This window comes from Apodemus sylvaticus, chromosome 8, assembly GCF_947179515.1.
Source record: "Apodemus sylvaticus chromosome 8, mApoSyl1.1, whole genome shotgun sequence".
Classification (NCBI taxonomy): Eukaryota; Metazoa; Chordata; class Mammalia; order Rodentia; family Muridae; genus Apodemus; species Apodemus sylvaticus.
This window is the reverse complement of record NC_067479.1, coordinates 69,737,340-69,761,418: the sequence shown is the minus strand read 5'-3', so window position 1 is coordinate 69,761,418 and position 24,079 is coordinate 69,737,340. Positions and strand designations below refer to the sequence as shown.

The following is a 24,079-nucleotide window of genomic DNA, read 5'->3' as shown; positions in this document are numbered from 1 at the left end:
AAGCATAAACACAAACAATATTCCTCTATGAACATGATGTTCTTATAGCCATTGTGTACTGACAGATAAACAACAGATATCAATTTCTGGTGTCTCTCTCCTACAGCTCTTCTTGGTTTTTGTTTTGTTTTTGTTGTTGTTGTTTTGTTTTTTGAGGGTTTCTCTGTATAGCCCTGGCTGTCCTGGAACTCACTCTGTAGACCAGGCTGGCCTTGAACTCAGAAATCTGCCTGCCTCTGCCTCCCAGAGTGCTGGGATTACAGGCGTGTGCCACCACACCTGGCTCTTATAGCTCTTCTAAGCAGTACATATCACACACACACACACACACATACACACACACATACCACAGAGGTAGGAAAAGCCATTTTTAATAAATTATCTTTTTAAGAATTGTAGAAAAATCTTCAAAATTAAACAGACAAAATGATAAACCTTGGGTGAGCCTCAAAGGCCGCCCCGCGCCCTCCCTATCTGAAGGATGAATTCCCTGGAGTGTCTAGTGTTTGTCCAGTACCTGGACAGCAAGGTTGTCCAGGGTCACCAGCCACACCAGGCAAGCCTCTGCCGCCTCTCACTTGCCGATTCTTTGGACCACCCAGTCCTGCTGGCACAGAGGGCAGAGGTTGTTCTGTTTCACCCACAGGGGCAAGCAGCAGTTGTGGAAGGAATGGTTACAACTCAATCCTCTTGCTTTTTCTCAGCTTGACATCTGAGACAGGCATCTATCACCTGGACCCTGCAGATGGCGCAGGGGTCGCACTCAATGTTCCAGCTCCACATGGCTACCACGGGCCACTTCTTGAGGGAGAACATCTTTTTACCTCCTGACTTGGAGCCTGGGCTCCTGGAGTATGAAGAAAGGATGCAGGGTTCCTTGCCGTCCTCCATGGCGGCCATGGCAGCAGCCCATTATAACTATTTCTAAAAGACTGGGAAAGGGTGTATGAAAGGAAGTGGGAGGGAGGTCAGCTCTGGGAATTTGGGCTGTGAGTCCCAGGGCCAAGCACTATTGTTTGGATGCTGAATGTCCCTGCTTAGGTCCACATGCAAAGTCCCGCTGGTGGAACTACCCAGAAATGGTGGACTCTATGGGAGGTAGACACTCATAGGAGACCCTTAGGTCACTGGAGACCAAGACCCTGGCCTCCCCTTTCTCTCTCTCTCTCTCTCTCTCTCTCTCTCTCTCTCTCTCTCTCTCTCTCTCTCTGCTTCCTGGCCCACAAGACATGAAGTTTGTCTCTGCCACAGGCCCCTGGTCTCTGCCGTCCAGCACTGCCCCCGGAAAGCTCAGTGCATACGATTTCTGGTTTTGGATGGAGCACAACTGTGAGCTATACAAACCGTTTGTCTAAGTTGACAAAACCGGTTTCATTGTATTGATGGAAAGCTGGCTAAGACACCGAGGACTCCGGTCTCTTCATCTTCTTCCTAATGGGTTCATGGAGTCGCGGTGGCAGGACAGACTTCAGGAGCTGAAAGCTTTATTTTTAATTGTTATCAGTGAACGTGCTCAGAGAATACTGCTCTTGGCTTTCTTGTGGTGGTTTGTTGTGGTTGGTTTGGTTGGGTTTTGAGATTTTAAAAAAAATTAGATTTATTCATTTCATGTGAATGTTTTGTCTATATGTATGAATGAATACCACATGTGCTGGTTGCCCTTGAATGTCAGAAGAGTGCATCAGAGCCTCTGGAAGTTCTGCTCAGGATGAATGAATTCCAGGGTAAATTCCTTAAAGGGTTTTTCTCATCATAGCTTCAGAGACGCTGTGCAATGGCCAACCTGATAAATATCATCTGCCTTGGGGTGTTTATTGCTGTGACCAAAAACAACCTGTGAAGGGAATGAATATTTCAGCTTCTGCTTCCAGGTAACGTCACTGAGGGAAGTCAGGGCAGGGCCTGGGGGCAGGAACTGACACAGAAGTCACAGCAGAAGCTGCTTTCTGGGTTGCTTCTCAGGGCTCAACCTGCTTTCTTATAAGTACGGGGGAGGGGGGGACCAGCCCAGGGATGGCACCACACTCAATGGACTGAGTCATTCCATATCTTTCACTGAGTAAGAAAATGTAACACAGGCTTGCCCGCAGGCTGGTCTGGTGGGGACATTTTCTCAATTGAGGGTTCCTCTTCACAAAAGACTCTAGCTTGTGTCAACTTGACATAAAACTAGCCAGCACAGCATATGATATAAATTGAAATTAAGCACAAAGCCTTTTAAAAAGATGCATATGTGTGAATGTTTGTCTGCATGTACATGTGCACACCAGGAGAGCCCTGGTACCTTCAGGCACCAGAAAGGGCTTTGGAGTCACAGAGAGTTGTAAGCTGTCCTGTCTTGGCTGCTGAATCCAGATCCTCTACAAGAGCAGTAACTACTCAAGGTGTGACACCAGACTCAAGGTGTAACTACCAAAAGCATGAAGCTTTTGGTTTTTTGGATTTGGATTTTTCAAGACAGGGTTTTTCTGTATAGCCCTGGCTGTCCTGGAACTCACTCTGTAGACCAGGCTGGCCTCGAACTCAGAAATCCACCTGCCTCTGGCTCCCAGAGTGCTGGGATTACAGGCGTGCGCCACCACCGCCCGGCTAGCATGAAGCTTTTGATCTGCCTAACATCTCACAGTGAGGCAATGGCCAAACAAGGTTCCAAGTTTGTATCTAACCTACTGTCCCAAGTCATTACATTGAAATTAATCAGACCAATGATATCAGCAAGACAGTGGAAAAGAAAGGCCAGAACTCTTTCTCTCTTAGATACACACATCTAACAATACTAAATACACATTTTCTCTTCATGAGAAGTTCGGAACTAGGTGAGAGACTCCTGCCCCCGAACAAGTGCAGAACCACTTATAGAAAAGCAACAGGAAAAGTCACCATATTCTGTGACCACAGCCACTACCCTCAGTGCGCCGCTCCGTGCAGCCAGAAGACTGTAGCCCACAGGTTCTTTCTGGGAAAGGAGGGGGCTGGGTTGTCTCTGCTTCAGTTCCTGCCTCAGCTTCTCCTGAGGGCAGACTGTAACCTGTGAGCCAATAAACCCCTTCCTCCCCAGACTGTGTTTGGTCAAGGTGCTTGTCACAGTCACAGCCATGGGAAGCACACTAAGATATTTTCCCTTCATTATCAGGACAAGATGGGCATCATAATTTCGGCCACTCAATTCAACATCACAGGTTAGGTCACAGAACAAGTCTCAGCCAATCTTTTTTATTTTTTATTTTTGGTTTTTTTTGAGACAGGGTTTCTCTGTATAGCCCTGGCTGTCATGGAACTCACTCTGTAGACCAGGCTGGCCTTGAACTCAGAAATCCACCTGCCTCTGCCTCCCAAGTGCTGGAATTACAGGAGTGCGCCACCACTGCCCAGCAGTCTCAGCCAGTCTTAAGGCAGAGATCCTACCAAGTACATATTTTCAACAAAACAGGATGCAACTAGAAATTAGAGGAAGGAAACTGGCAAGCTCCTGGCTGTGTGGAAATGAATGGGTAAAAGAGGAAATCAAAAGGGAAACTACAAAATGAACCTGGAGACAATAGAACATCAGACTAAGGTGGTACAGAATAAACAATGCTAAGGAAGGAGTGCAGTGGTGAGGGCTGGCACCACAGACCTAACACTGACTGCACACTCAGCATGCTAGAGTGATCAGCCAAGAAGAGGGGGCTTGGAAAGAAATAAAGACATACAAAGCAAATATATAAGAAAAAGCCCACCTACATTGGAAAGAAAGAATGTGTAGGGATGTCACTGGGTATGTCAATCACATTCCAGGTTGTGGAACACAAGTAAGATCTGCACAGGTTCAAACCAGACAAAATCCCAGCACTGAGAAGGGAGGTGCACCCTAACCTAACCACACCTAACCCAGAAGCTATTTGCAAATTGATACCTCCTGGGAATGGAAAAATCACTTTTCTCCAATGGAATGTCTTTGGGTACATCAACTACATTCCAGGCTGTTTGTAGACACCATGATTTCATCATAGAAAACTCTAAAGACCACCCCCTGCCACACACACACACACACACACACCCTGTTAGAACTAAATACAGATTATTTTTAAAGTTGCAAAAGATAAGATGAAGTTACAAAAGATAAGATCAGTATACAGTTGTATATCTGTACACTAATGATAAAAATGAAGTTAGGAAAACACCATGAAGGGACTAGAGAAATGGCCCGGCAGGTGAGAGCATGTGTGCTCGCTCTTCCAGGGAGTTCTGTTCTCAGCACCCTCATCAGGCAACTCGGAGCCATCTCTAGGCCCAGATCCAGAGAATCTGAAGATTTGGGGCCGCACACATGTGCATACACCCACAATTAAAGTAAACCTTTAAAACATTAAAATTAAAAATTAAAAAAAAAAAGCAAAAAAAGGCTAAAGTACTTAGGACTATGTTTAAGTAAGGAGGAGAAAGACTTGGAAGCTTGCAACATAGGAAAGAGATCTATGTTCAGACTCAGATTTAATGTTGGTAAAAGGCCCATAGTCCCAATGCAATCTATAGAATCAATGCAATCACTGTCAACACCCCAATACTAACTTCCAGTTATAAAAAGAACAACTTTCAGAGTCATTTGGAATCACAAAGGGTCCCAAATAGACACAACAATCTTGGACAGTTACAAACCGGATGCAGCTCAGTTGCTGGTTTCAAAATCTATTTCAAAGCCATGGTAATTAAAACCATATGACAGTGTTAAACTGCTATTATTACTGACATATAGATAAATGGAACAGAATAGGGAGCCCAGAAACAAACTCATCAGAATGTAATCAATCAATTTGTAAAATGAGTACCAAGAATGCCCAGTGGGGGAAGAATCATGTTTTTAACAAATTGTGGCGCAAGCTTCTACAGAACAATGGGACTGTCCTGGGTTACATTTTCCGTTGCTGTAATAAACACTGAGCAGTGCCAGCATGGGGGAGAAAAGGGTTTATTTGGCTTACAGGTTACAGTTCATCTTTGAGGGAAGCTGAGGCGGGAACTGAAGCAGCACCCATGGAGGGACGGTGCTACTGGCCTGCCTCCCTTGGCTAGGTCGGCTCCCTTACACAGTCCAGGATGGCCTCCTGCTACTGGGTTTGGCTCTTGTACATCTGTTAGCAATGAAATGCCCAAAGGTGGTGGAAAGACTGTAAGAGCCAGAGATAGTGGATGACTCCAAGAAACAGTGTCTTCCAAGCACAACAAACAGAATGGTTACACATAGGAACTCACAGAGACTGGGAACACATGTGAGACCTGCACAGGTTCAAGCCAGACACACATCCCAGCACTGAGAAGGGGGTGCACACAAAGTCCCACCCATGACCTGGAAGCTATTTGCAAATTGATACCGCCTGGGAATGGAAAAATCAGTTTTCTCCAAGGGCATATCACTGAGTATATCAACCACATTCCAGGGCAGGCCCCATACCCAGGAGTACTAGGCCAGCCCCAAGAAGACTCTATGCCGCTTTTTTTGTTCTGTTTTATTATGTTTTAGCATTTTTATTATTGGGTTTTTAAAGTTTGTTTTGCCTTTTGGTTGTTGCTAATGTTTTGCTGCTTTGTTTTGTTTTTTAAAGAGAGAGAGAGCAGATTCCAAACTTACAAAACCTGAAATTATAAAACTTGTAGAAGAAAAAGCAGCAGGGAAGCATCAAATGCTGACCCTGGCGGTACACAGGGTCACTTACAAGGGACCTTAAACCAGATCAGCATCCCTTCATGATCAAAGCCCCGAAGAAATGAGGAGGTGGGGCCTGACTCAGTGCCGCAGAGGGCATATGTGTGAGACATGCAACTAACAGTAGCCTAGTGAGAAAAAATGTTTCCTCTAGAATGTTGTAAGAGTCACAGGTGCCCAGTCTCTCCCTCTTACTAAGACAGTGTCCAAAGTCTTAGCTCAATTAGACAAAAGAAAGATATCAAAGCGATATAAATAGGAAAGTCAGAAGTGAAGCTATCCCTGTTTGAAAATGACAATATAAATAGGAGGAGATGGAAAAGAACATCATGGAAATGATTACATGGTTGAAGTGATTCACATAGCGTACTGGTTTCAATATGGTTGGCCCATAGGAAGTGGCACTATTAGGAGGTGTGGCCTTGTTGGAGTAAGTGTGGCTTTGGTGGAAGAAGTGTGTCACTGTAGGGGTGGCTTTGAGGTCCTATGCTCAAGCTCCACCCAGAACAGAAAAGACCCTTCTCCTAGCTGCCTATAGAGGACAGTTGCTTCCTGGCTGCCCTTGGATCAGGATGTAGGATTCTCAGCATTTCCAGCGCCATGTGTGGTGGTTTGTATACACTTGGCCCAGGAAGTGGTCTCATTGGAGTAGGTGTGTCTTTGTAGGCGTGGGCTTTAAGACCCTTGTCCTAGCTCTGTGGAAGCCAGTCCTCTCCTAGCAGACTGCAGATGAAGATGTAGAACTCTCAGCTCCTCCAGCCCCATGTCTGCCTGGATGCTGCCATGCTCCTTTTTTGATGATAATGGACTAAAGCTCTGCACCTGTAAGTCAGCTCCAATTACGTGTTGTCTTTATAAGAGTTGCCCTGGTCATGGTATCTGTTCACAGCAATAAAACCCTAAGACAGAAGTTGATACCAGGGACTGGAATATTGCTGTAATAGGCCTGACCATGCTTTTGGTTTGAAGACATGCGGATTCTGAGACTTTGGATTTGGAAGCAGTGGCATGCTGTAAGTGGGGTTTAGTGGGCCAGCCCAGCAGGACTGTGGAAGACTTTGTCGCTGAGAGTGATCTGAACTGTGGAAACTTGGCTCTAGAGGCTTCAGAGGAGAAGAATTTTAATATGTGGCCAAGAGACTGTTCTTGTGATATTTTGGTGAAGAATGTGGCTGATTTTTTGGCCTTTTCTGAGGAGTCTACCTGAGGCTAACGTAAAGAGATTTATATTAATTGCATTGGCAAATGAAGTCTCAAAAAAAAAAAAACCACAGAGATTTTGTTCTTCAGTTAAGTCTCGTGAATATAATTTTTTAAACAAGCATAGCAAGCTTGGAAAGGAAAAATATAAAATGTATGGTTCAAGTAATAAAGGGGTGCCAGGAAGTGAAATGGAGCTGAAGCCCTAGGTTCTAGGAGATAAAGAGATTAGGGAGTGGTGATCTCAGGAAAAGATCCCACCCAGCCAAGCTTACTGTTTGTGTTTACAGTTGAACAAGGAGTAGTTTGGACTTTTAGTCTAGAATAAACTACAATCCAGAAATGCAGGACACACATGTGATCCAGATCTTGGAGCTGGAAGACGCAGGCTTTTGGTCAGGATCTTGAGGAACCGTGGCCATGGAAACCTTAGGCCCAGGAATGAAGGTGCACACCTTTAATCTCAGGAGACAAAGTCAAGTAGATTTCTCAATTAAAGGCCAGCCTGGGACAGAGCAAGTTCTACATGAAGAAGTGGTTAAGTCTAGGCATGGTGGTACATGCCTTTAATCCCAGCAGTTAGGAGATGGCCATGCAAATGTCTCAGTTCAAGATCAATCTGCAGAGCAAGTTTTAGGGCAGCCAAACTTAGGCAGTGAGGGAGTCAGAAAACAGAAAGCTGGTAACAGAATAAGGGAGGGCGTATGTTCCAGGCCCAGAAAGTAGCAAAACTTGGCAGTTTTGGTCACATGGCTCTGGCTTTAGAATCAAGAATAGAAGGAACTGCTGGGTCAGTTGGAGCTAAGAAATTGGTGGTGATTAAGAAGAGACAAACTTCACTGAGGTAAAAATTTCTGGGAAGTGTTTTCTGAGAGCATAAAGAATCTGTGTTCCAGGGATAGCCAAGGTTGCACCTCATAATAGACTTGGACTTTGTAATGTCTAAGAATCACCCAAGTGGCCAAGCAGTGTTGGCAAATGCCTTTAATCCCAGTACTTGGGAGGCAGAGGCAAGCAGATTTCTGAGTCTGAGGCTAGCCTGGTCTACAGAGTGAGTTCCAGGGCAGCCCGGGCTATACAGAGAAACCCTGTCTTGAAAAAAAAAAAGAAAAAGAAAAAAAGAATCACCCAAGTGGTACTGGTTTTGAAGATATGAAGAGGTCATGGAAAATGCCTCAGCTTGGCATTGTGAGAGGCCATGGAAGGCCATCAGTGAAGGTGCAGCCTCAGCTGCAGCTGATGATCCAGTCCTGAAGGGGTCACACAAAGAAATTGAGGCTTGGCACTATGAAAAGAGCCTATGAGATGCTATTGATGAAGCCTGGTTGTAGTCAAAGACTCTAGCTTTGTGGAGATGCCAGTACCATGCGATGATCACCAAGAACAGCAGTAGCAGTGGAGTGGAATCTACCAGTACCTACAATGCTACAGAGGATAGAGCTGGAGATATGACCCAAGCACTTTGGAGGATCCCAGACATTGGAACAAGAAGCTGTGAAGTTAAAGTTGCCTTGGATACCCCAAGATGTTAAAGATGCCAGAGGCCTGTGAAACTTGTCAAGGAAAACTGCTAACAGGGAATGGAACCAACCCAGGAGAAAGAAGTTCATTGCAGTCAGCAAAGATAAAAAAAGGAGTTGGAGATCTGAAGACCACTTTGACACCAGACAGGGAGATGGCAGAGTTTGGAGTTTGCCCAGCTGGTTTCTTGTCTTGCTTTGGGGATTACAGTTAAGTGATTGGATGAATCTTAGAACTTTGAACATCAGACTTTTTTTTCAAGGATTTATTTATTATTATATGTAAGTACACTATATTATATGTCTTCAGACACTCCAGAAGAGGGCATCTGATCTCATTTCAGATGGTTGTGAGCCACCATGTGGTTGCTGGGATTTGAACTCAGGACCTTTGGAAGAGCAGTCCTGCTCTTAACCACTGAGCCATCTCTTTAGCCCAAACATCAGACTTTTAACACTGTTGAGACTCCTATAGACTATGGGGTCTTTGGATGTTGGACTAAATGTATTTTTTTTTATTATGCTGTGGCTAGGTATGTCCCCCATAGACTCACGTGTTTGAACAAGCCTATGGGGGCCAGGGAGTGGGATGTGGTGGTTTGTATATGTTTGACCCAGGGAGTGGGTTTGTTGGAGTAGGTGTGTCACTGTGCATATGGGCTTCAGACTCTCATAGCTACCTAGGAGCCAGTCTTTTTCTTAGCTGCCTTCAGAACAAGAGGTGGAACGCTCAGCTCCTCCAGCACCATGCCTGTCTGGATGCTGCCATGCTCCTTCCTTGATGATAATGGACTGAGCCTGTGAGCCAGCCCCAATTACAAGTTTTCCTTATAAGAGTTGCCTTGGTCATGGTGTCTGTTCACAGCAGTAAAACCCTAACTCAGACAATATGTCTGCCTGTCCACTGCCTTGCTTCCCACCATAATGGGCCATCAGGTGGACAGCAGATGGGCTGCATCTGGCCCGTGGGCTGCAGCACCATCACTGCAGAGCCACTTGGGGAGGCTGCAGAGGAGGTGCTGTTGCCATAACACTTTACAGCAGCCACAGGCTGAGCTGGGAAAGGAGTGGCAGTCCCTGTGGAGACTACAATGTCTTCTGGAAAAGCCTATACCCTTCAAAATCTCAACTCTGGCTAGCGGTGAGGGATGGGGGGCTGGTGAGATAGTGAATGATTCCTCCAGCCATTCGTGCTGCCAAGAGGAGAAATCCCATGTAGTCATAGTATATGAACCTGAGGGCGGTGCTTAAGCACCATCCTGAGAGGAGCTGTTGCTAAAAACTGAGCTATCTCAAGAGACCGAGAACAGGGAAAATCTACAGTTCAGAAAGCCTGTTTGACCTACTGCTGCTGCCTGTTGGAGTGATGTTTTTGTACACTTGTGAAGATGCATCTCTGTTCTTCCTAGCCTGCCTAAGCCATCTTCTGATTAACTAAAAGCCTATGGCCTATAGCAAAAGACAGAATAGTAAGATGGGCCTTCCAGACAGAGAGAACCTCTGGGAAGGAGTCAGGTGTGGAGATTCGTCCATGTGGCTGAACTTAGATGAGTATAAATGGGATAATTGAGTTATGAGCTAGTGGGAAACAGTGCCTAGCTGTAAGGCTGAAAGCATTATAAAGAAATATAGCCTCTGTCATTAGTCAGGAACTGGGACAGATACAGAAAAGTTGGAGGTGCAGGGCAGTGGTGGCGCACGCCTGTAATCCCAGCACTCTGGGAGGAAGAGGCAGGCGGATTTCTGAGTTGGAGGCCAGCCTGGTCTACAGAGTGAGTTCCAGGACAGCCAGGGCTACACAGAGAAACCCTGTCTCGAAAAAACCAAATCCAAAAAAAAAAAAAAAAAAAAAAAAAAGCTGGAGGTTACAGTTGTCCATAGGTGAGGCACAGCCCAGTGAGGGGCTGTGGAAAGTGAGACGGTGGGCTAACAAGCTGAGGGAACTCAGGCAGCACCAGTCTAAGGAGGGGGAGCCTTGTTGCAAGCTATTTCCTATCCATTCACAGTGAGGCAATGAGAGGCCCGTGATTGGAGGGGAGAGAGGAGGAGGAGCTATAGAAGTGAGGGGAGGAGAGAGAGAGAGAGGCTCAGTGGACTGGATGAGCAGAGGGAGACGCAGATATCCAGATGGCTTCAGACATATTTCTGGTGTTTTGGAGAGGTTAGAAATAATGGGATAAGACTTTATCATTGTAATTTGGCATTATGAAATTGGGAGTTTCTTATACATAAATATATTTGGTTAACTATTCAAGTTTAAGAGTCATGCTTTACCAGATACTTGAAAGGAGTGGGTGCTGGGCAGGGGCGTGGGATTCCTGCCGATTACAGAGTCTATGGCAGAGAGGAAACACAGCTGAGATGCTGTGAGAGCTAGCTGAAGAGATTGGTTCAGCGGTGACAGTGAGAGTTGTCCAGAGTGAGACCCGCTGGGACTTGGTGCAGAGGCCTGGCGGGGCAGTACTCTTATTATTACCCACTACAGAGCCTCACAAAACAGGTTTCAATGTAACTTTCACTATGCCTTTATTTAAAGGAAGTTGCTCTGCAATGGGTGCTCTCAATAATCAACCACTTATGAGAATATCTCAAATTTCTTTCTGCCTCTATGAGATATTGTTATATTGATATTTCAGAACTTCTGATCAATAAAGTTCTAATAGGCTGGTAAAACACTGACTATTATCAGTTATAAGCTCAAGACTTAAATTTCTTCTATTTGGGCTGGAGAGATGGCTCAGTGGTTAAGAGCACTGATTGGTCTTCCAGAGGTCCTGAGTTCAAATCCCAGCAACCACATGGTGGCTCACAACTATGTGTAATGGGATCAGATGCCCTCTTCTGCTGTGTCTGAAAACAGCTACAGTGTACTCACATATATTAAAATAAAACAAATATAAATTTCTTCTAGTTGTCTTTTAAATATAGACTTAAAGATGCTTCTCGTCATGATATAAATGTCTCTGCCCAATTTATATATCCAGCTCTCAGGACAAAAACCAAAATAAAACAAATGTTCATGCTTTTGCTATGACTCAAAGGTATGAGTTTACTCCAGCTGTTTTACAGATACCAGTTAGCTGCTTTTTCTACAATATGGATTTCAATACAGATTACAAACAATGGATGGTAATGTAAGCTTCGGGGAGTCAAAAAAAAAAAGTCATAAGACTTAAAACCACCTCTCACAGGTCAAATGGACTCCAGATAAGTGTTCCTGTCAATCAGTGGTGTAAGCCTCCCCTCCTACTGCCTATTTCCAAAGGCCAAGTGTCAAATATAAAGTTTCCATTAAGTCCTTTATGTTAACTTCTGTCCCTGGTCTATATCTATCTTGGCAGAGTTCTATTTGACTGGTAGGCACCATCCGGCAAACAGCCACAGACTACAAACTGCTCCAAAGTCAGTCTACACCACACCAGCCCCAGGCAGTCCTACAAAACCAGAAAGCCCTGGACTCGCTGAAGCCAGATGTAAGCCAGCCCAGTCACTTGACTGCTCCCCATCTCTTCAGCTGGGTCAGCACACCAGAAGCTTCTGAAGAACACCTCGTCACCCCAGTCCCTGCCTGGCCCTTGTCTAACATTCCGGCCTTCCTGGGCCCTGGCAATGGCATCCTAATTTTAGTTGATAAGTAGTTACAGAAGAGAATGCATCATTCCTTTTCCGAAATAGAAGGCTGGGGTGTTATGAAAAGGAAACTCCCTAACAAAGAGGACAAAATAAAGAGCCGTTCATTCTAAACAACAACACAGGTAATAGAAGGCTGGGGTGTTATGAAAAGGAAACTCCCTAACAAAGAGGACAAAATAAAGAGCCGTTCATTCTAAACAACACAGGTGTAATGTGAGGGGGCCGTGCATCTTTCGATGCTGTACACACTTTGTCCTCCCCCCAACCCCAGATAAAGAATGCTGAGACTCTAACAAGGATTTGACAGGGACACAAAAATGAGCGTGGGAGGGAATGATAAACCAGCCTGCCTTCTTCTTGGTCTTTTTCTTTTGGGGGGTGCAGCAAACTTTATTGATGGTATTCAAGAGAGTAAGGCGGGCTCCCTGGGTACCTCCTATTATTATGGGGGTCTGGGATGGAAATTGTGAGGGAGAGGCTCAGTGTTGGGGGCTGAGTTGGGTCAATTTCATTTTTTTTTGTTTTTTGTTTTTGTTTTAGAGACAGGGTTCTCTGTGTAGCCCTGGCTGTCCTGGAACTCACTCTGTAGATCAGGCTGGCCTTGAACCCAGAAATCTGCCTGCCTCTGCCTCTGCCTCCCAAGTGCTGGGATTAAAGGCCCAGCTGGAGGCCAAGTTGGGACAGGGACTCCACATGGCCTCTCTTTTGCTACAAGGAATAAAAGGAGTGGTAACTTCAGGGCAAGACTCTACTCAGCTAATACTGCAACCTGTGAGAGAAAGAAAAAAGAAAAGGCCTAGGGGAATTCCTAAGCCTAAGTAATGGAAAGCTTTATGAAAATGCAACCAGGGGGACTGGAGAGATGGCTCAGCAGGTAAGAGCATTGACTGTTCTTCTGAAGGTCCTGAGTTCAAATTCTGACAACCACATGGTGGCTCACAACCATCTGTAAGGAGATCTGATGGTTTGTGTCTGAGGACAGCTACAGTGTACTTACATATAATAAATAAATCTTTAAAAAAAAAAAAAAGAAAAAGAAAATGCAATCCAAGGAGTGGGCCAGGTTGCCACCCTAGTAGGCAGCAAAAGTTGGCAGCTTTGGTCACAGGATTCCAGCTGTATCAAGGAGGATACCAGAGCAAAGGGATTGTAGAATCTTCCTCTATGGTTAAGGGAAGCCACTGAGGTCAGGGGTATGGCAGGGGAGTCCTTGCCTGGAGGCCCAGAGAGACCACTGTGTGAAGTTGTGAGGGTGAATCCTGGGTTGCCTTGTAGACCCTAAGATATAGGAGGGGCCAGAGCCTGCGATACCCGGCAAGGAAAGCTGCGGAGGAATCCCCCCAAGCAGGAGTGTGTAGCAGCCAGCAAAGCTGGAAAGGAGCCAGAGATATGAAGGGCCATCTGACAAGCCCTCGGCCATCAGGCGGAGAGATGTGGACTTTGGGATTTTCCCTGCTGGGTTCATCTTTGGTCCAGTATTTTCTCACTGTGCTCCCTTTCCTTGCATCTGGAATGGTACTGTATATTCTCTGCCATTGGATGCTGATGTGATCTGCTTTTTTAAAACTTTGATTTTACAGGATGTTACCCTAAAGATATTAGCTGGAGTCTCAGAAGAGACTGAAGACCTTTAAGCAGTCTTGAGGTTGTGAAAGTCAATGGAGACTTCTGAAGTTGGATTGAATGCATTTTGCATTATGATAAGGTTACAAACCTGTGGGGGCCATCGGAAGTAAGATGTGGTGGTTGGAATGAGAATGTCTCCCAGAGGCCTATGTATTTGAGTGCTTGGTGCCCAGTTAATAAAACTGTTTAGAAAGAATTAAGAAGTGTGGCCTTCCCATCAAAATCCCAACTCAATTCTTCACAGAGTTAGAAAGAGCAATTATCAAATTCATCTGGAATAACAAAAAACCCAGGATAGCTAAAACTATTCTCAGCAACAAAAGAAATTCTGGGGGAATCAGTATCCCTGACCTCAAGCAATACTACAGAGCAATAGTGTTAAAAACTGCATGGTATTGGTACAGTGACAGGCAGGAGGATCAATGGAACAGGATTGAAGATCCAGAAATGAACCCACACATCTATGGCCACTTGATCCTCGACAAAGAGGCTGAAAACATCCAATGGAAAAAAGATAGCCTTTTCAACAAATGGTGCTGGTTCAACTGGAGGTCAGCATGCAGAAGAATGCGAATTGATCCATCCTTGTCTCCATGTACTAAGCTCAAATCCAAATGGATCAAGGACCTCCACATAAAGCCAGACACTCTGAAGCTAATAGAAAAGAAACTGGGGAAGACCCTTGAGGACATCGGTACAGGGAGAAAGTTTCTGAACAGAACACCAATAGTGTATGCTCTAAGAGCAAGAATTGACAAATGGGACCTCATAAAATTACAAAGTTTCTGTAAGGCAAAGGACACCATCAAGAGAACAAATCGGCAACCAACAAATTGGGAAAAGATCTTCACCAATCCTACATCAGATAGAGGGCTAATATCCAATATATATAAAGAACTCAAGAAGTTAGATTCCAGAAAACCAAACAACCCTATTAAAAAATGGGGTACAGAGTTAAACAAAGAATTCTAACCTGAAGAACTTCAGATGGCGGAGAAGCATCTTAAAAAATGTTCAACATCATTAGTCATTAAGGAAATGCAAATCAAAACAACCCTGAGATTTCACCTTACACCAGTCAGAATGGCTAAGATTAAAAATTCAGGAGATAGCAGGTGTTGGAGAGGGTGTGGAGAAAGAGGAACACTCCTCCACTGCCGGTGGGGTTGCAAATTGGTACAACCACTCTGGAAATCAGTCTGGCGGTTCCTCAGAAAACTGGGCACCTCACTTCCAGAAGATCCTGCTATACCACTCCTGGGCATATACCCAGAGGATTCCCCACCATGTAATAAGGATACATGCTCTACTATGTTCATAGCAGCCCTATTTATAATTGCCAGGTGTTGGAAAGAACCCAGGTATCCCTCAACAGAAGAGTGGATGCAAAAAATGTGGTATATCTACACAATGGAGTACTATTCAGCCATTAGAAACAACGAATTCATGAAATTCTTAGGTAAATGGATGGAGCTAGAGAACATCATACTAAGTTAGGTAACCCAGACTCAAAAGATGAATCATGGTATGCACTCACTAATAAGTGGATATTAACCTAGAAACCTGGATTACCCAAAACAGAATCCACACATCAAATGAGGTACAAGAAGAAAGGAAGAGTGGCCCCTTGTTCTGGAAATACTCAATGAAGCAGTATTCAGCAAAACCAGAACGGGGAAGTGGGAAGGGGTGGGTGGGAGGACAGGGGGAGAGAAGGGGGCTTACGGGACTTTTTGGGAGTGGGGGGGCTAGGAAAGGGGAAATCATTTGAAATGTAAATAAAAAATATATCGAATAAAAAAAAGATTCAAAAAAAAAAAAAAAAAAAGAAGTGTGGCCTTGTTGGAGAAAGTGTGATTTTTCTTCTAGATTTACTTTATGTATATGAGTGGTCTGTCTGCATGTACATTTGCATGCCAAAAGAGGGCATCAGATCATATTATAAAAGGTTGTGAGCCACCATGTGGTTGCTGGGAATTGAACTTGGGACCTCTGGAAGAGCAGCCAGTGCTCTTAACTACCAAGCCATCTATCTAGCCCAAGTGTGATCTTTTTTTAGAGGAAGTATGTTCTGGGGGTTGGGAGAAATCTTTGAGGTTTCAAAAGCCCACAATAGTCCCCGTGTCACTCTCTCTGCCTGCAGTTTACAGATCAGATATGACCACTCAGCTGCTGCCCCAGCACTATGCCTGCCTGCTCAGTGCCATGCTTCCTGTGATGATATTTGTGGACTAACCATCTGTCTTAGTCAGGATTTCTATTCCTGCACAAACACCATGACCAAGAAGCAAGTTGGGAAGGAAAGGGTTTATTCAGCTTACAGTTCTGCATTGCTGTTCATCACAAAAGAAAGTCAGGACTGGAACTCAAGCAGGTCAGGAAGCAGGAGCTGATGCAGAAGCCATGGAGGGATGTTCCTTACTGGCTTGCTTAGCCTGCTCTCTTATAGAACCAAAGAATACCAGCCCAGAGGTGGTACCACCCACAAGGGACCCTCCACCCTTGATCACTAATTGAGAAAATGCCCCACAGCTGGATCTCATGGAGGCACTTCCCCAACTGAAGCTCCTTTCTCTGTGATAACTCCAACCTGTGTCAAGTTGACACAAAACCAGCCAGTACAATATTGTAAGTTGCTTTGGCCATACACATAGTGTCTCCTTACAGTGATAAAAACCATAATTGTGACACCCACACACATACAAATACATATATACACATATGTATGAAGTAAAACCTTTCTGGGTATTTGTTTTCTTACACAATTTAGTAGTTTGCAGATCTATCCATTCAAACCAAGATCTTGTTTTGCATTCCTATTTTAATTAAAGGAATATTTATACAAGCCAAGTATGAGCCAGCCGTGCTGGCACCTTCCTTTAGTCCCTTCACTTTAGTCACAGAGATATGCTAGCAAAGACAGGCATATCTCTGTGAGTTCAAGGCCAACCTGGTTTACAGAGTCCAGGACAGGCAGGAATGAATACACATAAAAACCCTGACACAAAAACATAACAAAAACAAATAAATAAATACAAGCCAAGTATGGAAAGAGCCTAGATATACATTGATAACTTAATGGATAAAGAAGATGCAGAAGATCTGCAGGTGATGAACACCTTTACTCCCAATATTCAGGAGGCAGAGACAGGAGAATCTCTGTGAGCTTGAGGCCAGACTGCTTCATATAGTGAGCTCTAGGATAGCTAGGAATTCAGACTGTTTCAAAACAAACACGCAACAACAACAACCACACCATGGAAAACACATAATGCAATATTATCTGACCTAGAGGAAGTAAAACAGATAAACTTAAGTTATCATGCTAAAGTAAAACAAACAAGTCAGAGGAGTATCAATTGGGTGTGGTTCTTTTTGTATGAAGTAGCTAACACATACAAGCAGAGCAGGCCCCAGAAACACAGAGGCCCCAGAAACACAGTATCGCTGAAAGTTAGCATCAGGAATGTAAAATAGCTTTTATGAACATGTCCAGGACCTTAAAGAGAAGTCGCATACATCCCTTATTGAAGTCTGTGAAAACACAGACCATGGAACAAAATAATCAAAATGGTTCAAACCATGAGAGTGGAAATGGAATCACTAAAGAAAACCCAAACTGAGATAAAATTGGAAATGAAAACTTTGGAAATCAAACAGAAACCACAGAGGCAAGCCTCACCAACAAAGAACAAGCCATGGAAGACAAGAATCTCAGGCATGGAGAACAAGGGAGAAGAAACAGACATCGTAGTCAAATAAAAATGTTAATTCTAAAAAACTCCAAGTACAAACATCCAGGAAATCTGGGACACTCTGAAAGAACCACATCTATGAATAAGAGGAATAGGAGGAGAAACCAGGTCAAAGGCCCAGGAGATGTTTTCAACAAAATTGTAGAAGAAAATTCCCCTAACCTAAAGAGGAGGTGCCTATTAAGGTACAAGAAGCAAATGTAACACCAAATGGACTGGACCAGAAAAGAAATTACTCACAACACATAATAATCAAAGCACAAATTGTGCAGATCAGAGAAAGAATATTAAAAGCTGCAAAGGAAAAAGGCCAAGTAATATATAAAGGCAGACCCGTCAGCGTAGCACCCAACTTTCTTTTTTATGTGCATTGGTGTTTCGCCTGCATGCACGTCTGTGTGAAGTTGCCAAATCATGTGGAATGGGATTACAGACAGTTGTGAGATGTCAGGCTGGCACCAGGAATTGAACTTGGGTCCTCTGAAAGAGCAGCCAGTGCTCTTAACTGCTGAGCCAACTCTCCAGCCCTGAAACCCAACTTCCAAATGCAGATTCTAAAAGCCAGAAGGGCCTGGAAAAATAAGTGTTGTACAAACTCTAAGAGCCCACAGCTGCCAGCCCAGACCCAGCAAGACTGTCATTCACCAAAGATGGGGAAAGAAAAGCTCCACACTAAACCAATCTTACGCAGCAGCATTTGTCTACAAATCCAGACCACAGAAAGCTTGAGAAGAAAAACTTCAGTTTGAAGAAGTGAGCCATACCCATGAAAATACAAGGAATAAATAACCCCAGGCCAGTAAATCAAAAGAGGGTGCGGAAAACACAACAACAGGAATCAGTAAACACTGCTCTTTGATGAATCTCAACGTTAATGGTCTCAATTCAGAAAAAAAAAAAAAGACACAGATTAATAGATTGGTTTGGAAAACTGGATCCATTTTTTCTGTTGCATCCAAGAAATACACTTCACCATCAAGGATAGACATTACCTCTGGGAAAAAGAATGGAAGAATATATTATCTTAATATCTGACACGATAGACTGTAAACCTGAACTAAACAGAAGAGATAGGGAGGAAACTACCTACTCATTCATTCACACTACATACTGGTCAAAGAAAAAAAAATCCACCAGAAGGATATTTTAATTTGAAACATTTATGGAACAAACTCAAGGCACCCACATTCATGAAAGAAACACTATTACAGCTAAAAGCACCCATCAACCCTCACACAGTGATAGTGTGTGACTTCAAGACCCTACTGTTATCAAAAGAGATTTCATCTAGGCAAAACTAAACAAAGAAATGCTGGTGTTAAGTAACATCATAAATCAAATGGATCTAGCAGATATTTACATAACATTTCACCCCCAAAATAAAGGAATATATTTTCTTCTCATCAGCTTACATAACTTTCTCCAAAATCGAACACATATTTGGATATAAAAAAAAAAACTCAACAAATATAAGAAAATTGGAACAACACCCTACATCCTATCTGACCACATGAATTAAAGCTGGATAGCAACAAAATCAGAAAGTATGAAAAAGTCATGAAGGCTGAACAACTCTTTACTGAGTGAAAAATGGCCAAGACAGAAATTAAGAATGAAATGAAAAACTTTTTAGAATTGAATGAAAATGAAAACACAGCATTCCCAAGCCCACGGGTCACAGGGAGGGTGGTTCTAAGGTGCAGGTTCATAGCACTAAGAGCCTACACAAGCTTGGAGAGATCTCAAACTAGTAATTTTTTAAAATTATTTATTTATTTTATGTATGTGAGTACACTGTAGCTGTTCTTCAGACACACCAGAAGAGGGCATCCAATCCCATTACAGATAATTGTGAGCCACCATGTGGTTGCTGGGAATTGAACTCATGATATCTGGAAGGGCAGTCAGTGCTCTTAACTGTTAAGCCATCTCTCCAGCCCTCAAACTAGTAATTTAATGGCATACTTGAAAGCTCTAGATCAAAAAGAAGAAACATTGAAAAAGAGGAGATAGCATGAAATAATCAAACTTAGGGCTGAAATCAGTAAAGTAGAAACCAATAAATAAATAAATAAATAAATAAATAAATAAATTTGGGAACTCATTGAAACAAAGAGTTCTCTGAGAAAATCAGTAAGATTACTAAATCATTGCCCAAATTAGTTAAAAAAAAATGGAGAGAGAAAATCCAAATTAATAAAATTAGAGACAAGATGACGAACATCACAACAGATACTAGGAAATCCAGGGAATCATAAGGACTTTATTATAATGCTTTAAAACAATGTACTTTATCAAACTGGAAAACCTAAAAGAAATGGGTAAATTTTGGGTCTATACAACTTATCAAAGTTAAATCAAGATCACATGTGCAATTTAAACAGCTCCACAATTGCTGGTAAAATAGAAGCAGAAATTGAAAATGTAAAAGCTCAGAGCCAAATGGATTCAGCACAGAATTCTACCAGACCTTCAAAGAAGAATTTCTACTAGTAGACCTAAAATTATTCTGCAAAATAGAAACAAAGAAGAGCACTGCCTAAATCTTTTTATGAGGCCATAGTTGCCCTATGCCACACAAAGATCCAACAAAGAAAAAACTTACAGACCAATTTCCTTTACTTTTTTAAAATTTATTTTATTTATATGAGTACACTGTAGCTATCTTCAGACACACCAGAAGAGGGCATAGGATCCCATTACAGATGGTCCTGAGCCACCAGGTGTTGCTGGGAATTGAACTCAGGACCTCAGGAAGAGCAGCCATTGCTCTTAACTGCTGAGCCATCTCTCCAGCCCAACCAATTTCCTTTTATGAACATAAATGCAAAAATTCTCAACAAAAGACTTGCAAACAGAATCTGAGAATGCATCAGAAAGATTTTTACCATGATCAAGTAGGCTCTATCCCACAGATGCAGGGATGGCTCAACATACGTAAATCAACAAATTTAATCTACCACATAAGCAGACTGAAAGACAATCACCACATAATCATCTCATCAGATGCAGAAAAGTTCTTTGACAAAATTCAACATCCCTTCATGTTAAAAGTCATGGAAAGTCTAGGGGTACAAGGATCATACTTAGATATAATAAAGGCAATTTACAGCAAACCCACAGCCAACATCAACGTAAAGAAAGAGAAACTCAAAGCACTTCCACTAAAATCAGAAACAAGAACTTCTGCTCTCCCCATACCAATTCAGTACTTGAAGTCTTAAGCAATAAGACAACTGAAGAAATCAAGGGGATTCAAATCGGAAATAGAAGAAGTCAAAGTATTTTTATTGGAAGATGGTATGATAGTATATGTAGTTGACCCTAAAAATTCCACTGGGAAACTTCTGTTGGTTATAAACACTTTCAGCAAAAAAGTAACGTATAAAATTAGCCCATAAAAATCAGTAGCCTTCAGTCTTAGTCAGGGTTTCTATTCTTGCACAAAACATCATGACCAAGATGCAAGCTGGAGAGGAAAGGGTTTATTGAGCTTACACTTCCATGTTGCAGTTCATCTCTAAAGGAAGTCAGGACTGGAACTCAAGCAGGTCAGGAAGCAGGAGCTAATGCAGAAACCATGGAGGGATGTTTTTTACTGGCTTGCTTCCCCTGGCTTGCTCTCTTGTAGAATCCAAGACTACCAGGCCAGGGATGGCACCACCCACAAGGGGCCCTCCCCACTTGAGCACTAATTGAGAAAATGCCTTACAGCTGGATCTCATGGAGGCACTCCCCCAACTGAAGCTCCTTTCTCTGTGATAACTCCAGCCTGTTTCAAGCTGGCACACAAAACCAGCCAGTACACCTTCCTATATAGGTAATAAATCGACTGAGAAAGAAATCAGGACAATACCACCTTTCACAATAGCCTTAAAAAAAATCCTGTGGTAACTCTAAACAAGCTAGTGGAAGGCTTGTATAATAAAAATTTTAAGACAGTGAAGAAAGAAATTGAAGAATTTATCAGAGGATGGAAAGGTCTCCCACACTGGATCAGTTGGTTTAATATTGTGAAAATGGCCATTCTATCCAAAAGCAATCTACAGATTCAATGCATTCCCCATCAAAATTCCAACACAATTCTTCACAGAAATGAAAAGACAATTTTTAACTTCACATGGAAACATAAAAAAATTTAGAATTGCTGAACCAATCCTGAATAATAAAAAATTGCTGTGGGCATCACTGCAAGTTGTATTCCAGAGCCATAGTGGTTAAAACAGTGTGCCATGGCATGCTGGCTGTAACTGAAGACCCAGACAGAAGTGCACATATGATGGACACCTGATTTTTGACAAGAAGCCAGAAATACACACTCAGTAAAAGGCAGTATCTTCAACAAATAGTGCCGATTAAACCAGGTGATTGGATGTAGAAGAATGCAAAAAGATCTATAGTTATCACAAAACTCACATTCCAAAGAGATCAAGGACCTCAACACAAACTTGGGTACCTTGAGTCTGAAAGAAGAGAAAGTGGGGCGCAGTCTTGAACCCACGGTACAGGAAGACTTTCTGAGCACACCGTTAGCACGGCGCTAAGATCAACAATTCATGAACGGGATCTTCTAGAGAAGCTTCTGTGAGGCAAAGGAGGGAGGGAGAGGGAAAAGGGAGAGGCAGGAAGGCCAGCAAGGCGGGTGGGAGGGCAATAAAACAAAACACAAAACCTGGACTCACATTGACAGTGTTTTAGTTTCTTCCCCTGTTCCTGGGATAAGATACTCCCACGGAAGCATCTTAAAGGCAAAAGGGTTTTTCTAGCCCCAGTCCAGTTTACTGTCTATCATTTCAAAGAAGCAAAGAGGCAGCTTGGAGCTGCTGGCACGCTGTGTGAACCGCACATGGCAGCACCTAGCTAACGGTTTTGTTTTTTTTAAAGTCGGGGTCTTTCTTACTATGTAGCTCTGCCTGCCTGCCTGGTCTTGAGCCAGCAGAAGTCTGCCTGCCTCTGCCTCTCAAATGTTGGGAGAAAGGACATTTGCACCCCTGCCCAGCACTTTCTTCACGCCTACACAGTCCACAGTCCTCCCCACTGAGCTTCCCCCTCTCTGCCTCCGGGCCTGCCTCCTGCCACCATGTTTCTCCGCCATGGTGAACTTCTATCCCTCACCATAAGCCCAAATAAATGCTTTCTTCGATGAGTTGCCTTGGTTGTTTTATCATAGCAAGAGAGTAGTAATACACCTGATAATTTGAGTTTGAGCTCCAGAACAGACAGGGCTATACAGAGAAACCCTGTCTCGAAAAAACCAAAAAAAAAAATAAAAATAAAAATAAAAATAAAAAAAAAATAAAAAAAGAACAGACAGGGGAAGGAGGAGAACTCTCTCCCTTCCCTTCTCTCTCTCCCTCTCCTCCCCTCTCTCCAGAAAGCTTGTTTCTAACTTCCATGTGTACACCATAGCACACACATTAATAAATACATGGAAAAATTAACAACAAAATACTCTTGGGAAACAACACCACGCAGCCTTGCAGAGGCCACCTCTAAGCATTATGGTAGAAGGAGAAGAGGCTGTGAGAGTTCCCAGCATCTCAGAGGTTCCCAGGGCACAGGAGGCAAGCAGGCTGGCTCCTCTCTGAGAAAGAGGCTGTGTCCTTGGAACCAGGGAGTGTCCTTAGAGGATTGCTAAGGTGAACAGGGGAGCACTTCACAATCTCACAAAGTCGGCACGCTGTTTTCAGCTTGTGACCCAGACAGCCTAGTGAAATTTAGTCACACACACACACACACACACACACACACACACACACACAGAGAGAGAGAGAGAGAGAGAGAGAGAGGCAGAGACAGAGACAGAGACAGAGAGACAGGGATGAGACAGAGAAATGTAAAAAAAGAAATTTCAAAAAACCCATCATTTCACAACTGTGCCCCCCCCCCAAGTAAACATGCTGCATTTCTGGGCCCACTAATTCAGAATATAAGGGTTTTCTCATTCCCAGTTCACCACAGTCGCTTCAAGACTAGGGGTGGATAGGAACAGCATACAATTATCTCATTACAGTTCCCTCTCACACACTTTCAGAAGCCAGCTGTGGCTGGCATCATTAGCTCTGCCACTGTCCTGAGGTTGGAAGACAAAATATGGGGCAATTAGAGAAAGAGTTAGCCGAGCAGTGGTGGCACACGCCTTTAGTCCCAGCAGTCACCAAAGGCAAGCAGACCTCTGTGAGTTTGAGGCCAACTAGGACTACAGAACAAGTTCTAGGACAGCAAGGGCTACACAGAGAAACTGTCTCAAAACGACAGAAAAAGAGAGGGAAGGAGGGAAGAAGAGAAGGAAAGAGGGAGAGAGGGAGAGAGGGAGGGAGGGAGGGAAAAAGGGAGAGAGGGAGGGAGGGAGAAAGGGAGAGAGGGAGGGAGGGAGGAAGAAAGGGAGAGAGGGAGGGAGAGTGAAAGGAAGGGAGGGAAAAGGGAGAGAGGGAGAAAGGGAGGGAGGGAGAAAGGGAGAGAGGTAGAGAGGTAGGGAGGGAGGGAGAGAGGGAGAGAGGGAGAGAGGGAGAGAGGGAGAGAGGGAGAGAGGGAGAGAGGGAGAGAGGGAGAGAGAGAGAGATTGCCGATTATCTAACCTGAAATTGTTAGCAAGCCGGGCCAGGGCCCACGGTGGTATCAGAACTACAATCTGGCTGATCTTGCCCCATACTTCCCTGTGC

At 43.6% G+C, this 24,079-nt stretch overlaps 1 pseudogene; it reads right to left on the bottom strand.

The window, feature by feature from the left end:
• Positions 1–574: 574 nt before the first annotated feature.
• On the bottom strand, positions 575–900 carry LOC127691318 (RING-box protein 2-like; annotated as a pseudogene).
• Between the last annotated feature and the right edge of the window lie 23,179 nt (positions 901–24,079).